A 14,803-nucleotide genomic window follows, 5' to 3' on the forward strand; every position below is an offset into this window, starting at 1 on the left:
ATTAGAATGTAGTCTTGCTTACATATAACATGTTGAATGCATGCAGGAAAAAAAAAGAAGAGCAAGACAAACTGTGAAGAAAACGGGAGAAAAAGGTAATCTAGATTAAAAAAATATGGATTGTGTGAGTGGGCAGGGCCTGGCATTGGGGGAGGGGTACTGCTGGAGAGACAGATAGGTATCCCAAAGACTACCCCTCCTCTGGAACAGGACTCCCATCCATGTGAAGCAGAGTTCCTGCCCAACCTGGTTCAAGTGCAATTTGGACAATTAGATGGGGAAAAGGAGATTCATCCCTGGGTTGGCACCTATGTCTCTAATGGACACAGGCAGCCTGGAAATGGTTAATTTTCCAGGCTCCTGCTTGGAAATGTTTCATCTCCCATGCCCTTGCTTGCACTTATCAAGGGTGCCAGAAGTTGTCAGAGATTTGGGATGTGTGGCTAGGCTTTAAAAGATCCCAGTGACTGTTAGCTTAGTACACAGCTATGAAACTATGGGGAGGATACCACAGAGCCTTTTCACCTAGGGCACCAGTTTATCTAAAGCTGTCTTAAGCCTTTAATCCCCTGAATGTCTCTCCTGTTTTTGGTTGCAGCTTTTTTATGATTGGTTGGGGGTATTAGGCAGCAGTCAACAAGGTTATTTTCTTTCTTTTTCTTAATTTAGTATCTTTCTTCCCATTTCTTCAGTTCTTCTAGCTTTTATGGTGCATCTGCAGTTCTGCAATCTACCCCTCCCCCCAAGCTCTATGATGAAGAGGAAAACATATTTTCTTAAAGATGAGGACATAAAAAAAAATCTAATCTGAAATTGTACCAAACCATTTGTTACAAATGTAACAAGTGGCTTGCTTTAGTTAAAAAAATACATTAAGTACTTTGGCGCTTTGGTGCTTCAGCTATAACTGTAAATACAGTTTCCCGTACTGACTGTACTACCACAACATTGGCATCTGTCAGTAGTGCCCCATAACAACTTGTGCTAACTGTATTACCACAACATTGGCATCTGTCAGTAATGCCCCATAACAACTTGTGCTAACTGTACTACCACAACAATGGCATCTGTCAGTAGTGCCCCATAACAATTTGTGCCACAGCCTGGGGAATTCCCCTCAACTTCTTTGCTCAATAATTCTGGACAAACCATTAATTAAAGAGAATGCCTGACATTCCATAAACTAATTTTCTTTTCAGTAGGGAAACTTTATATATTTATTTTTTTATTTTGGCACAATTAAACATTATTCTAAAAAGTAAATAAATAAATAAATAGGTAAAGAGTGCCCCTTTGAAGAGCTTTGCCCTAGCTCCCTGCCTAGTTCGCCTGTGCTTAAGGCCAGCCCTGATTAAAACTCAGTTTTATGTTAGGTTTGATTTGGACTGCTGTATTGTTCCATTGTTGGAATCTTATAGTTTTCCTCATAAATTTCTCTGCATTCTTTACCTGATGAGCTTTGTACCTTTCTAATACAAATGACAGCAGATACACATGACACTAATCCAGTTACTTCAGCAAATGCAAGACAACAGGCCATGTCCAGTGAATTAGGTAATAGTGTTGAGATGTACAGGGGACTGTAATAGGATAATGTCTTCTTAAATGAAAATAAAAAAATGAGAAGAATGTCAAAATGGCTTTGTATAAGCACATTTCCAAATGGACTTGTAGACTATTTAGCTTTACATAGGGAGTTATTGCCTTTTTTGACAATGTAGGTAGGATAGGAGCTGATGGACATGCTTAATAAGCAGAACAAACCACTGCTAATTTATTTGACAGTTAAAATAGTGAAACCAAGAGTAAGTTTAATTAAACAATCTTGTTTTGTTATACCCCTTTGTCTGCACTTGTCAATATGTAATCTCAGCATTTTCCCCTTTTGTAGCTAGCCTGATAGCACTAGGTATTTTGAGGCGGTGTAGTAACTGCCTCATGCTTATCAAAAACTCTTGATTGCCACCTCACAATGATTCAATATGGGAAGATGCAAGTATTTACTTAACTTGGAGGCTACCTTCTCACCTCAGAACACATTTGGTAAATGCAACACGCGTATACACACAAACCATAGCATTTCCACAAAACCAGCTGTACTGATGTTGTTAAGAAGATACTTTCTAATAAACCTACTAGGTTAAATATTAAACAAAAACGTAGATATTAGGTCACATAGCAGCACACTCACCTTTAGACCACAGCCATACCTCTAAGAGTCACAAGGGCGTAGACTACAAATCCTACAGCTCACTAAGACTGTGGCTAACTGTGATAATGTTTTAGTAATAGGTGACACTATTCAAGTTCAGTTTTGAAATTCTTAATGTAAATTAATATAAAATAAGAGTTCAAACAAGATATAAAAAATTAAATACACACACACACACACACACATATATATATATATATATATATATATATATATATATATATATTTATTTTTTTAATACCAGTCTGAAGCTAGCTAATGAGGAATATTCACACAGCCACTGAGGTAGCAAGTTCCACAGGTACAATGCCAAGACGTTATTGCCAGGCATGTAGACACCACCAGGATGTCTGTGAATAAGGGGACAACTGTCATTCTGGAGCCAGGTTATGGGATGTGACAAGAACTCTTAGATCCCTCCCTCCCTCCATCCTGACAGATATGATTATGACCTGATGGTAATCCACGTTTGGCTGAATGACTGTAAGTGCTCTACCCAGTGGGACATGCATAAGGATATAAGGGAGCTTGCTATGCATGTGTCTGAGGAAGGAAAGACACTGGTCTTGAGTGGTATTTTGCCATCACTCAAAATGATGCCGAAATTCAAAGACAAAATAATTGGCTTTGTAGCTGGTGTCATTCAAAGGGGACCCAGTATATGTCAACTTGAAATGAGATGGGTGACAAACCTTTCTTTTTTTTTCCAGGGATGGTTTGCACTTCTCTTACCAAGGCTTTCTCATTCCTGCTATAGCCTCTGTTGCCATATAGTGCCTTTGTTAGGCAGACTCCATCTGCTGGGCATACCTAACTAGGGAATTCTCATTTGGAACACATTAATATAGCTATATTAATTGTAAGGAGTTGTAACAAAAAATACCTGAACTTAAGGCTCTCCTGCAACTTGAACACATTCTTATATGTGTAGTTACAGAAATGTGGTTTCAGAGTAATTAAAGCATGCCTTTATTCCTGGATATAATATATAACATTTATTCAGATTCACTGGCAATTACCAGGAAGTACCAGTATTTGTCAATGATATCAGGACACCACATTCAGACTCCTAGCTGTCCAACTCATCATAACCAAGACTAATTATCATCTCATAGCTAGTTATACAACACCCTTTTTGTCCCCTTCTGAGCAGGATAGCTATCTTAACACGTTATTTGAAATCCCCATTAAACCCAAAGCCTTTCTTCTGTGGGACTTCAACTATCCATCAATAAACTAGTTGGTGTGAACTGCTAATGGTTGGCATGCCCAATGCTTTTTTGCTATATTATAAATGCTAACTGTTTTAAAAATAGTTAACTGTCCGGCAAGGAGCCCCAATATCCTTGATCTACTCATCGCAAATATGGCCACTTCTTGCAAATCTCCATATATATATCATTCTGCCTTGTAAAATCAAATCATAACTTAGTGACATTTTCCTTTAAAACTGATGGTACTTACCCTATAAATACCTATGTGCTTAAGAACTTCTCAAAAGCAAGCACTCCCAATTTACTTGATGACCTAAGTGCATTCCACCTTAATCCTCCTCTGATGGATTTCATTGCTAAACCTGCCACTGCCTATACCTCTGACTTAAATTCCCACTTAAAATAGTTACATTAATTATGTAGTTCTTCTCTACTCCAAATATAATGAGAATTTCAAAAAGAAACCCCTGTGGCAGAATACCTGTATACATAAATTACATAACAAGAGAAATAAGTTGCTTAAAGCTTGTAAGTGGTCACATTTTAACTACTATAAGAGCACACTAAGTAATCTAGTAAAGAGAGTAAGGGAACCATTAGGAAGCTCAAAGGTGAGCATGGACTTAAAATAGCCACTAAAACCAAAAATAACTGCAAATCTTTCTTTAACTATGTCAGGAAGTTAAGAACTAATGCCCAACAGTAACTGGAGCTAGTCCACAATAATACCGCATACTTTGACCTAAACAAAATAATTAATATCCCAGTTGACACATTTAGTGAAAATTTTGCTTCAGTTATAGATGTTAAGTTGTCAATCTCGCCTTCATTCTTGCTGGATGGGTTCGGAGCCGAACCTCGGCTCCGACTCGGCACTTGCTTAGCTTGAGAACTCCTTTTACCAGCTCGAGGCAACCCTATATCCCATGATGCAAGGCGAGACTACCTCAGATCTCGTTTGCCGCTTTGCGAAGAGGTCTCTTTTTTTTGCCAGCTCAGGTGAGTTTGATATTTCAAACAGTGTAGTCTAGGGTTTTACTCTCCCTTTCTTCTTAGTATTAGATAGTGTGTAGTTTTTCTACAGCCCACCCTATTTCCCCTTAAATTTTAAAGTTAAATTTGTAAAGTTAAAAATATTTTCAGTTAGGCCTAGGCCTCCCTGTTCTTAATCCCTATCTGTGTGTGTGTTTTTGGGATTAATAGTGTGACTGTTTTAGTGTGTTTGTGTGTTTTTTCTTAGACTATGTCTAGGGAAGGAAAGGTCTCAGGCTTCAAGAAGTGTGACTCGTGCTGTCAGAAGATGTCTCTGACAGACGGTCACACTTCTTGTGTTTACTGCCTGGGGCCTTTACACCTGCAGGACTCCTGTGCCATATGTCATTCTTTTAGCCAGAGAGTCCTGCAGGAGAGGAGGAACAAGTTAATCCTCCGTGGCTTATTAAAGCCAGAAGGTTCACCCACTAAGACTGGGTCGGGTAAACCTTCCAAGCCACCTAAGGTTCAGGCTACAGTGGTTAAGCCTTCCCCGGTGGCTCCAACTCCTTCGGAGTCGAGATAGTCTCCGGCTGGAGCCGATCTTTCTTCCTCCGATGTGGTAGTGTCGGTTCCTACCGGCTCCGACACTCAATCTACAGTTGCCTTGTCGGCTCCGGCTGGTGCCGACGTGTTATCCAGTATCGGAGCCGAAAAGTCTTCGGCTCCATCTGGAACCCAGAGGACGTCGGCTCCGATGGCTTCGTCCAAGAAGAGATCTCGGTCCCCTTCTTTGGAGTCGATTCACTCGGCTCCAAGGTCTCCTCTTTTGTCAGAATGGAGTCATCAGAGCCGATCTTCGAGATCTTCCAGGCTGTCTGACCACGATTTAGAGAGGGTGGTAAGCAGGCTGTTGAAGTCACAGGCACTAGCCCAAATGCTCCATAGCCCATCTCAACAGACTTCGGCTATTGCTCTTCCCCTTGAACTTCCTCCTCCGACTCTCCTCCAGAGTTCGGAGCCGGAGCTTCTCGGGACAGCGACCGTGTCGGCGCCGGAGCCGATACATCCCCTTTCAGCTCCGTTGTCTTCGGCTCCGATCTCCTCCATGAGACCTTCCTTGGAGGGATCCGGTCGTCGAGTTTCCCTTGTCGGCTCTGAGGGGGCTAGTGGCATCGGACCCTTGTCCGACCCCGCTCTCCCTCTCGAGGCTTCGGCTTTGGTAAGCTCGGCACCGACATCGGCCTCGGAGCCTTCTGTCTCAGTGGAGCCGGGAATTCCTGTTTCTTCGGAACGGGAGTATTCTGGTCTCCCTGGGAGGGGAGCCTTTGAGGTGATGAGGAGTGTCCTGGCATCTGAGCCAGGTCAACGGTCCATCCCTTTAGCTCCTCCCTCTTCGGTGCCTGTTGATGTCTCTTGCCAGCCTCTTGCTCTCAGGCCCAGGGATCCATCGCCCCAGGTTTCCCCATTGGGAATAACTTCCTCTTCCGAGGTTTCTCCTGATCCCGCAGGGGAACCCCTGCAGAAGAGGACGTGTAAGAGGAAACACACAGACTCCCCTGAGTCTAAAACATCTGATACCAACTTAGATGAGTCGGAGGGTTCCCCTCGGTCCCCCTCTGAGGATGTCTCCTTTTCAGACATCCTTGAACTCCTCAAACAGAGGGGGAACTGGCCTTCCATTGACCCTTCCGAGGATGAGTCGGTATACCTGGAGGCTTTTGGATCCCGACCCTCCACCTCCTGGGTGTCTCCGCCTTTCGACCCACTCATGCAGGTAGTGGCTCGGAAGGCATGGGCAGCCCCGGATTCTGTGGAACCTGTCCCCAGGAAGCCATCCAAATTTATTACGGCCCCTTCAGACAAGCAGTTTCTTTCTAAGGGCGTCTCTGTGGATGCTATGGTGGTGGCGGCGGCCACCAAGAAGGAACTTGCGGATCCTTCCGTGCCTGTCCATCCTCCTAACAAAGATTCTAGGACCATGGATAGGTATGGCAAGCGGATGTTTTCTTCAGCGACCTTTGCTATGCGTTCGCTGAACTACCTTTGTCATTTCACCAGACTTCAAAGAGATATTCTCAAGGAACTAGGTGAAGTGGTTCAGGATCCTTCAGCTGCTGGGGCTCAAGACAAGATTGCCTCACAGCTAGCAATCCTAAATTCTTTAACCAACTCCTCCATGCGGCTCATATCCTATGCAGCCGATGGAGCGAGCAGAGCCGCAGGCACAGGAGTGGCTCTTAGGCGTCAAGCCTGGATGTGGCTTTGTAACTTCGTGGACCCCTTTAAGGCGTCCTTCACCAATACCCCCTTTGATGGTTCGGCTTTGTTCGGACCTCAGGTGAAGGAAACCTTGACCAGGTGTGAGCAAGACGGCAAAACTCTTTCTGCCGTAGGAGTCCATTTTTCCACCCCTTCTAGACCCTATCCCAAGGGTCAGAAAGGAGGAAAGATGTGGTTCCGTAAAGCCCAAGGAGCAGCGCCGGACACACGTGGTCAGTTTACCCCCAGAGGCAGAGGGGGTAACAATAATAGACGCCGCCCTAGAGGCAGGGGGGGTCCCCAGAATCAGGGCAACAGGGAGCCTCTTCCTGATAAGCCTTTTCAGCATCCCTGAGGTGTTGCCCGATTGTCCACCCTTGGAGGCAGTCAGGGGAAGGATATTGCTGTACCTAGTAGCCTGGCGTTCCCTCTCACAAGACATGTGGGTACAGTCGATCATATCCGAGGGTTACAAAATCCCCTTCGAAAGGTATCCCGTACCTCACCAATCCCTTCCAGACATCTCACCCGGTCAAAGGGATTTGGCAAAACAGGAGGTTTCAAAGCTCCTAGAAAAAAGAGCCGTCCAGACTGTTCCAGCAGACCAAGTAGGATCCGGCGTCTACTCAAGATTCTTTTTGGTCCCCAAAAGGACGGGAGATTGGAGACCTATTTTAGACCTGAGCAATCTAAACAGATTTTTCAAGAAGGCAAGATTCTGGATGGACACGCTTCAGTCCATTCTGCCCTTTCTGGGCAAGGACAACTGGATGTGCTCGATAGACCTTCAGGACGCGTACTATCACATAAAAATACACAGACGCTCCAGGAGGTTTCTCCGCTTTCGGCTAGGGACCAGTCATTATCAATTCAGAGCCCTGCCCTTTGGCCTCACTTCAGCCCCCAGAGTATTTACCAAATGCATGGCAGTGGTTACAGCTCATCTGAGACGTCAAGGATTCCAGGTGTTTCCTTATTTAGATGACTGGCTCCTCTCCGCCACCACCAAGCATCCGCTTCTTCAGAGCAGAGACTACACTCTGCAGCTTTGCAAAAAGTTGGGAATATCGGTGAATTTCGAAAAATCTTCTCTGCTGCCTTGCCAATCTATCACCTTTATAGGTGCAGAATTAAACACCGTCAGTTTGTTAGCCAGACTAACAGATCAGAGAATTCTGGACATCCAAAAATACGTTTGGATCTTATTGCGGAGCAGCAAAGTCAAAGCCAGATTGGTTCTGAAGGTTCTAGGTCTTATGGCTGCGGCCATTGTACTTCTACCATTAGCTCGCTTCCACATGCGTCTTCTACAGTGGATGTTATTCACTCAGTGGTCATTCCAGAACGTTCCCATGAGGCACGAAATCTTGGTTACACAATCGTGCAGGACTCATCTAACCTGGTGGATATCTTCCCCTCTACTTCATCAGGGCCGACCATTTGTTCCCCCTCCTCCGGTTGCCACAGTCACTACGGATGCCTCTCTGATCGGGTTGGGGGGGGCATTATCAGGGCAGGATGGTCCATGGGACTTGGCAACCCATAGAATACCATCTGCACATAAATGTCCTGGAGATGAGAGCGGTGCTTTTAACGTTGCAAGCCCTCAACGACTTTCTTCCCGCGGGGACTATTGCAGTTCAAACAGACAACATGTCTGTGGTCTGGTACATCAACAAGCAGGGTGGGACCAGGTCCTATCCTTTGTGTCGAGAAGCTCTCAGACTTTGGCAATGGGCAATCTCCTCTCATCGGTTTCTGATAGCAACGCACATCCCCGGCAGGTCCAACCTCTTAGCGGACAGACTGAGCAGAGCCATTCTCATGCCTCATGAGTGGTCTCTCAATCAATTGGTAGTGGACGAAATATTTCTGAAGTGGGGCACCCCTTGTTGCGACCTTTTTGCTACACCCCAAAACAACAAATGCCCGGATTTCTTCACCCTATTTCCCCTACCAGGCCAACCCCTGAGAGACTCTCTAACCCAGCATTGGCCCCGGGGACTTCTGTATGCCTTTCCTCCTTTCCCCTTAATTCCACAGGTCATTCAGAAAGCTACCATTTTGAGAGCCAAGTTGATTCTCATTGCCCCTTACTGGCCTCGACAAATTTGGTTTCTGACCCTACATCGTCACCTCCTGGTGCAGCCTTGGCATCTAGACCCAGTTCCGGATCTTCTGATCCACCAATCGGGTCAACAGCACCAGGCCATTCGTTCTCTCAACCTCACTGCTTGGTTGCTCCACTTCCTTCCCTAGCCAGGCTTCCTATGATCTCTGATCCTGTCAGAGATATCTTAATAGCTTCCTTGAAGTCGTCCACCAGAACGGTTTATGCTAGCAAGTGGCGACGTTTTTCCCTATGGGCAAACTCCAGGCACATTGATCCTTTTACTGCACCTGTGCATTCTGTTTTAGATTTTCTGGCTGAAGTCTTTCAGTCAGGATCTTCTTCATCAACAGTTAAAGTTCAACTGGCGGCGATTTCCAAATATCATGTTGGCTTGCAAGATCATAACATTATGTCGCATAGACTATGCAAAGCTTTTCTGAGAGGAGTTTTTCTCCTAAAGCCTCCAATAAAACATCCTCCTCCACAATGGCATCTGAATTTGATGTTAGCATCCTTGATTTTACCCCCCTTCGAACCGTCTGCCTCATGCTCCTTAAAGTTACTGACCTGGAAAACAATATTCTTACTGGCTGTCACTTCAGCAAGGAGGGTATCCGAAATTCAAGCTCTCTGCATCTGTTCCCCTTACTTGGTTTTTCACAAGGACAGGGTATCCTTGAGAACAAATCCATCCTTTCTGCCCAAAGTTGTTTCTCAAACTAATATTAATCAATCCATCGATCTACCAGTTTTTTTCCCAAATTATTCTGACAGAGCTGAACAATAACTTCATTTTTGGATGTCCATCGTCAGCTCAGATATTATTTGCATAGAACTAAACAATTCAGGAAATCAGATCAATTATTTGTCTCCTATGCAGAAAACAGGAAAGGTCTCCCAGTATCAAAAGTGACCTTATCCAGATGGTTGTCTTCCGCCATTTCTTATGTGTATTCGCTCAGAGGCAAGCAACTACCCTCAAAACCGAAGGCACACTCAACCAGGAGCCTATCCACTTCTACAGCCTTTCAGGATAGGCTACCCATTGATACCATTTGTGCAGCAGCTACTTGGGCCACTCCTCATACCTTTGTCTCTCATTACAAATTAGATTTGGCCTCCAGGGACAGAGCCAGTTTTGGTTCCACAGTACTCAAGAGTCTGTTCCATTGAGCCACCCGGGATACAGGTGCTAGGGACGCGGTCCCATCCAGCAAGAATGAAGGCGAGATTGACAACTTAACATTTAGAAGTTATGTACCTACCATAACGTTCCATGTTAGTTGTCTTCTCTCGCCTTCTTTCATGCGTCCCTCCCTCCTTCCCCCTGGCCTGGACAGATCTTGAAGAGTTTCTCTTATCAGATTCACTCTCCTTAGTTCTTAGAGAGTCTATCTTAAGAACTTTTTGCCTAGTTCTTCTAGGCTAGTTTTTGCTCTTCCTTTGGGATTAGTATTATTTTCAGGGTTATTTAGCTATCAAATGAGATCTGAGGTAGTCTCGCCTTGCATCATGGGATATAGGGTTGCCTCGATCTGGTAAAAGGAGTTCTCAAGCTAAGCAAGTGCCGAGTCGGAGCCGAGGTTCGGCTCCGAACCCATCCAGCAAGAAAGAAGGTGAGAGAAGACAACTAACATGGAACATTATGGTAGGTACATAACTTCTAATTATAGCTATTCCACAGTCCCAGCCATCCCCTCAAATTACTAAGGAACAAGTTCTCTCAGTCCTCTCAAAAGCTAAGAACACCTCATTCATGGGCCCTGATAAAATACCAGTTTGCCTGATCATCAATTTCAAATATGGTCGATCTGATCCCCTACTTAACCTGTTTAATCTAAGCATCTCCACTGGTTAAATTCCTGAAGCCTGGAAAACAGACATCAGAATGCCATTATACAAGGATGGCCCAACCTCGGATCCTGGTAGCTATAAACTTTTTGGTCTCACTAGCATCATGTATATAGCTATGAAGCATATAATCTCAGATCTCATTAATATGGACACTGAAAATCTCTTAAACCTGGACCTGAATCAGTTTGGAGTTGTCAAAGGAAGGTCCTGTCTCTTTAACCTCATTAATTTATTTCAAAAAGTAACTGAAACAGTGGAAGCAGTTATGAAGTACATATAGCATATTTTGACTTGGTCATGGCCTTGGACACTATTTCCCATGCAGGCATTATTGACAGACTTGTAAATCTGAATATAAATCCTTGTGTTATGCAATAGATAGCTAACTGATTGTCTGGTAAAACCCATATAGTTAGAGTTGCTGTTGCCACTTCTAAAAACCAAAAATGTTACCAGTGATTTTAGATAGATATTTTGTGATATACTACCAACTTTGAAATTTGGGGGGTTGGTTAAAACCACACTGCAAGACTGATGACTAATGATTTCCATTGGAAAAAAAACTTAAACTCAATTAACATGATTTACCTTGGGGAAGAGCTGGAATCCAAACACAGCAAGTTTGGAATGGACAGATTTCACCTAGGTCACCATAGTATCAGAATGCTGGTATCTGAAATTACAAGGTTGTGCACATATTTTTTATTCCAAGGCAAAAGTGCAAAAATAAGTACTTTGGAGAAAAGAAAGGAGCAAAATATTTAATGTGTAATGTCAGTCATTTGAATCATAAGTTGACTGAGCCAGAATGGCAAGGGGAAGTTATGACATTATTTGTATTACAGGAACATGGCAGAAAGAAGTGGTGGTGGTGGTGTATTAATTTATGTTATTAGTGAATTTACTTCATGTACAATTTTCTTGACTGATGCAGGATGATTTTGTTCCAGTACAAATTGCTTGTAATAACTTCAACTATCATGTTACTTTAGTATATCAGTCACTCAATCTAAGTAATGACAAGGATGTTCTTTGAGGGTTATGTAATAGTGAATTGTTTTAATGACAAATATGCCATAATGATAAGTGACAGTAATGTGCCTGGTGTAAACTGGAATTGTCCCATGTCTAAATCCAAGAGAGTAGATAGCATAATTGAAGGAAATATTGTAAATATTTGCATACCAATTGTACATAACCCGACTAAACCTGGTCATACCCTTGATGTGGTTTGGTTGAATGGCTCACTGAAAATTTTAATTATGAAATTGAGCAGGAGTTGGGTACCTCAGACCAAGAACATGTTTCCTGGAAATTTTAGTATTAGCTGGACAGGAGACATGAAACATTTAACCAACAGATACAATTTTTTAAATTCAATTTTCTTGCTATTAATTCTTGCCTGAAGACCGGGGATTGGTAGAGTGACATGGGCTGCAAAGATGCTGAGGCATGTTGGGAAATAGTTTTATAACTATATGAACAAATTAATTAGTGATAGTGTGCCATTTGGCAATAGTAGCAGGAGTACTAGAAGGTTTCCATTTCGGTGGACTAAAAGGCAGACCCAATTAAAAACAAAAAGAAACAACTCTGGAGAACTATGAAGACAGATACTCATCATATTGATCACTGCTGCAGTAGCCTTAGCTATATGGGTTATATCCCTGCAAGGATATAACAACTGGCTGGTTTCCAAACTTCAGGTCACCTTCCATTTGCACAAACAGTGTAGCTGAGCTGACTAAAAAGACAGGTTTAGATACTAAGTCTTCTCATAGCTTTCCTGCCACTGAAGAGAGTACTCTTCTTTGGGCTTTAGAGGATCATTTGTTAGCTTACACTGTTCCATTTCTGGGCGGATAAGTTCCCTTTGGGGAAAAAACTTTCACATTTAAAAAAATGTTTTATTGTAGTTTTCTGTTTAGGAAAGTTAGTTTTAAGTTATAAGTTTGTGTTCTTATGGACTATTATGAGACTTAACTGTGCTTTTAAAATGGGAGGGCACACTTTTCTTGTCAGTTTTAAAAGTTGTTTAAAGTAATTGAAAACCTTGTTTTTTCTGAGAAGAAATTGTGTTTATTTTACTGTTTGACACTAAGTATTTTACTTTGTTTTTGTGGGAAAAAGTGACTTTTAAAAACTTTAAAATTTTCCTTTGTGCTTGCTGCTTGCTTTCTCTGGGAAAGAGGCACCATTTTCGGCTTGATGATGGACCAAATTATCAGTCCCATGGATGGTCTGTCTTTCAGCCACAAAAAGAAAAAGTTACACAAACAGCATTTGCTACTACTTGCAATTTACCTCAGCCTCAGGTGGTTGACTCTCCTGTGGCCATAGTTTTTTTCACAGACCACTCATCCTTTAAAAAGAATCACTTTGGTGTACCATCTACAGACACTATGAACCAGAGGTTAGCCACATCCTCTGCAGCTATTGTGGTCTCCTCAGTGGACAAAGGAGAGCCCCTCGTGTCAGTCCTGGGAGAGGGAACAGGGAAGGCTTCCCTGTTTAGCTAGAATGTTATGTCCATCCCTGGGGAAGCTACTTTTGCCATTAATATCACTGTTGGCCCCATGTTTCCTATCAAAAAGAAACTGTTTTCCCCATGTTTCCTATCAAAAAGAAACAAAAACTAAACATGTAACTACTCCTCCTCAAATTTCCTTAGACAGGAGTAATTTACTGGGTCTGGCTCAGGGTTTAATTGAGGCTATTGATCCTTCTATTAAGGTTGTTTCTGGTAAAAGAAAGGGGGAAACCTCTTTTCCTGCAGAAATTCAAGATTCTGAATCTGGACAGGAAGATGAAGAGACAGATAAAGTTTTCTTCAGTTTTCTTATTCAGACTCAGGATAGATCAGTTTCTCATCCTCCCTGTGGGGGCTTCTCTTTCTCTGAGAATATTTCCAGAATGTACCAGTGTTTTCAGTGGGAAAACTTTAAGGTTTATCAGTCCCTCAAAAAATACTGTGAGCTGTTACAGCAGGAATTTCCTGAATCTTCACACATTCCCCCCAGTTCTATCATCTCTAGAGGATGTGTGTGTCTCTGCTGTAATTTTCCTTATAGTCAGTCTGCAGCATCTAAAGACAGGCAGACTGTATAAAGTTCCTCAATCTTTTAAGTTTTTATACACTCTTCCCAAACCTGACCCAGCAGCTATATCTTTAGTTAATCATACTGCTGCTAAATATTTGGTTAATTCCAATCTTACTCTTTCTGATAAAGATGGGAAGATTATTGATAAGTATGGGAAAAAGTGTATGCTTCTGCAACTTTGGTTTTCAGAAGTTTGAATTGTCAGGCTCATATGTTAAAGTTTATTCTAACTAATTGTAAAAGTATGAGGAGTGTTTTGTCTGCAGTTTCTTCTTCTGAGAAAAAAAAACCTGCTTTAAATAATTTAGTTTCACCCACTGTACAAGACACTAATTGCTCTTACAGTGAGTGTATGAGTCGTTTGATACTTCTTCCAGGGCTGTGGCCACTGGTACTCTTTTGAGAAGGTTTGACTGGCTGCATTTTCAGAACCTCCCAGATGCTATGAAAAATAAGATTTTAATTTATCCTTTGGATAGGGATTTAATTTCTGACTCCTCTGTTGCAGAGGTTATCAAACAGTATGATGAAAGGGGTAAGCTGATTCAGGGAATCTCTAAGACTTTGCAGCCCTTCTTTTCCAAAGTTTGTAAGGGAGTCTCTAACCCCTCATCAAATTTTGGCAAAAATAAAAATATACACTCTCAACAAAATGCTGGTAAACAGATGTTTAAGAAGAAATGGGGGGGGGGTCCAAATAGAATTCTGGAAATCACCAAAACCAAATTAACTGTTTAAAGGACCCCCACCCCACCCTGGTACTCCCTTTTCCCTTCCAGAAAGGCTGAGTCTCCACTTTTATCTTTGACCACACAACAGTCTCAGACAAATGAGTTTTGAAGGTCATCATCAAGGTAACATATTCAGTGGGAGGAAATCCCTCCTTTCCAGGGGGAAATACCTCATCCACTTCACCATTCTCTTTTATTTCTCCCTATCCTTCAACACACACACTGTCCCAGGGAGAGATAGAACCAGTTTCTCCTTCCCAGGTTGGAAAAGGTTTTTATTCAAGGATGTTTTTAGTGCTAAAGAAAGAAGATGCTTAGAGACCAGTTCTAGATCTTTCTTTCCT

Source organism: Protopterus annectens, chromosome 7.part1 (assembly GCF_019279795.1).
Source record: "Protopterus annectens isolate FY-2018-M chromosome 7.part1, PAN1.0, whole genome shotgun sequence".
NCBI classification, from domain to species: Eukaryota; Metazoa; Chordata; order Ceratodontiformes; family Protopteridae; genus Protopterus; species Protopterus annectens.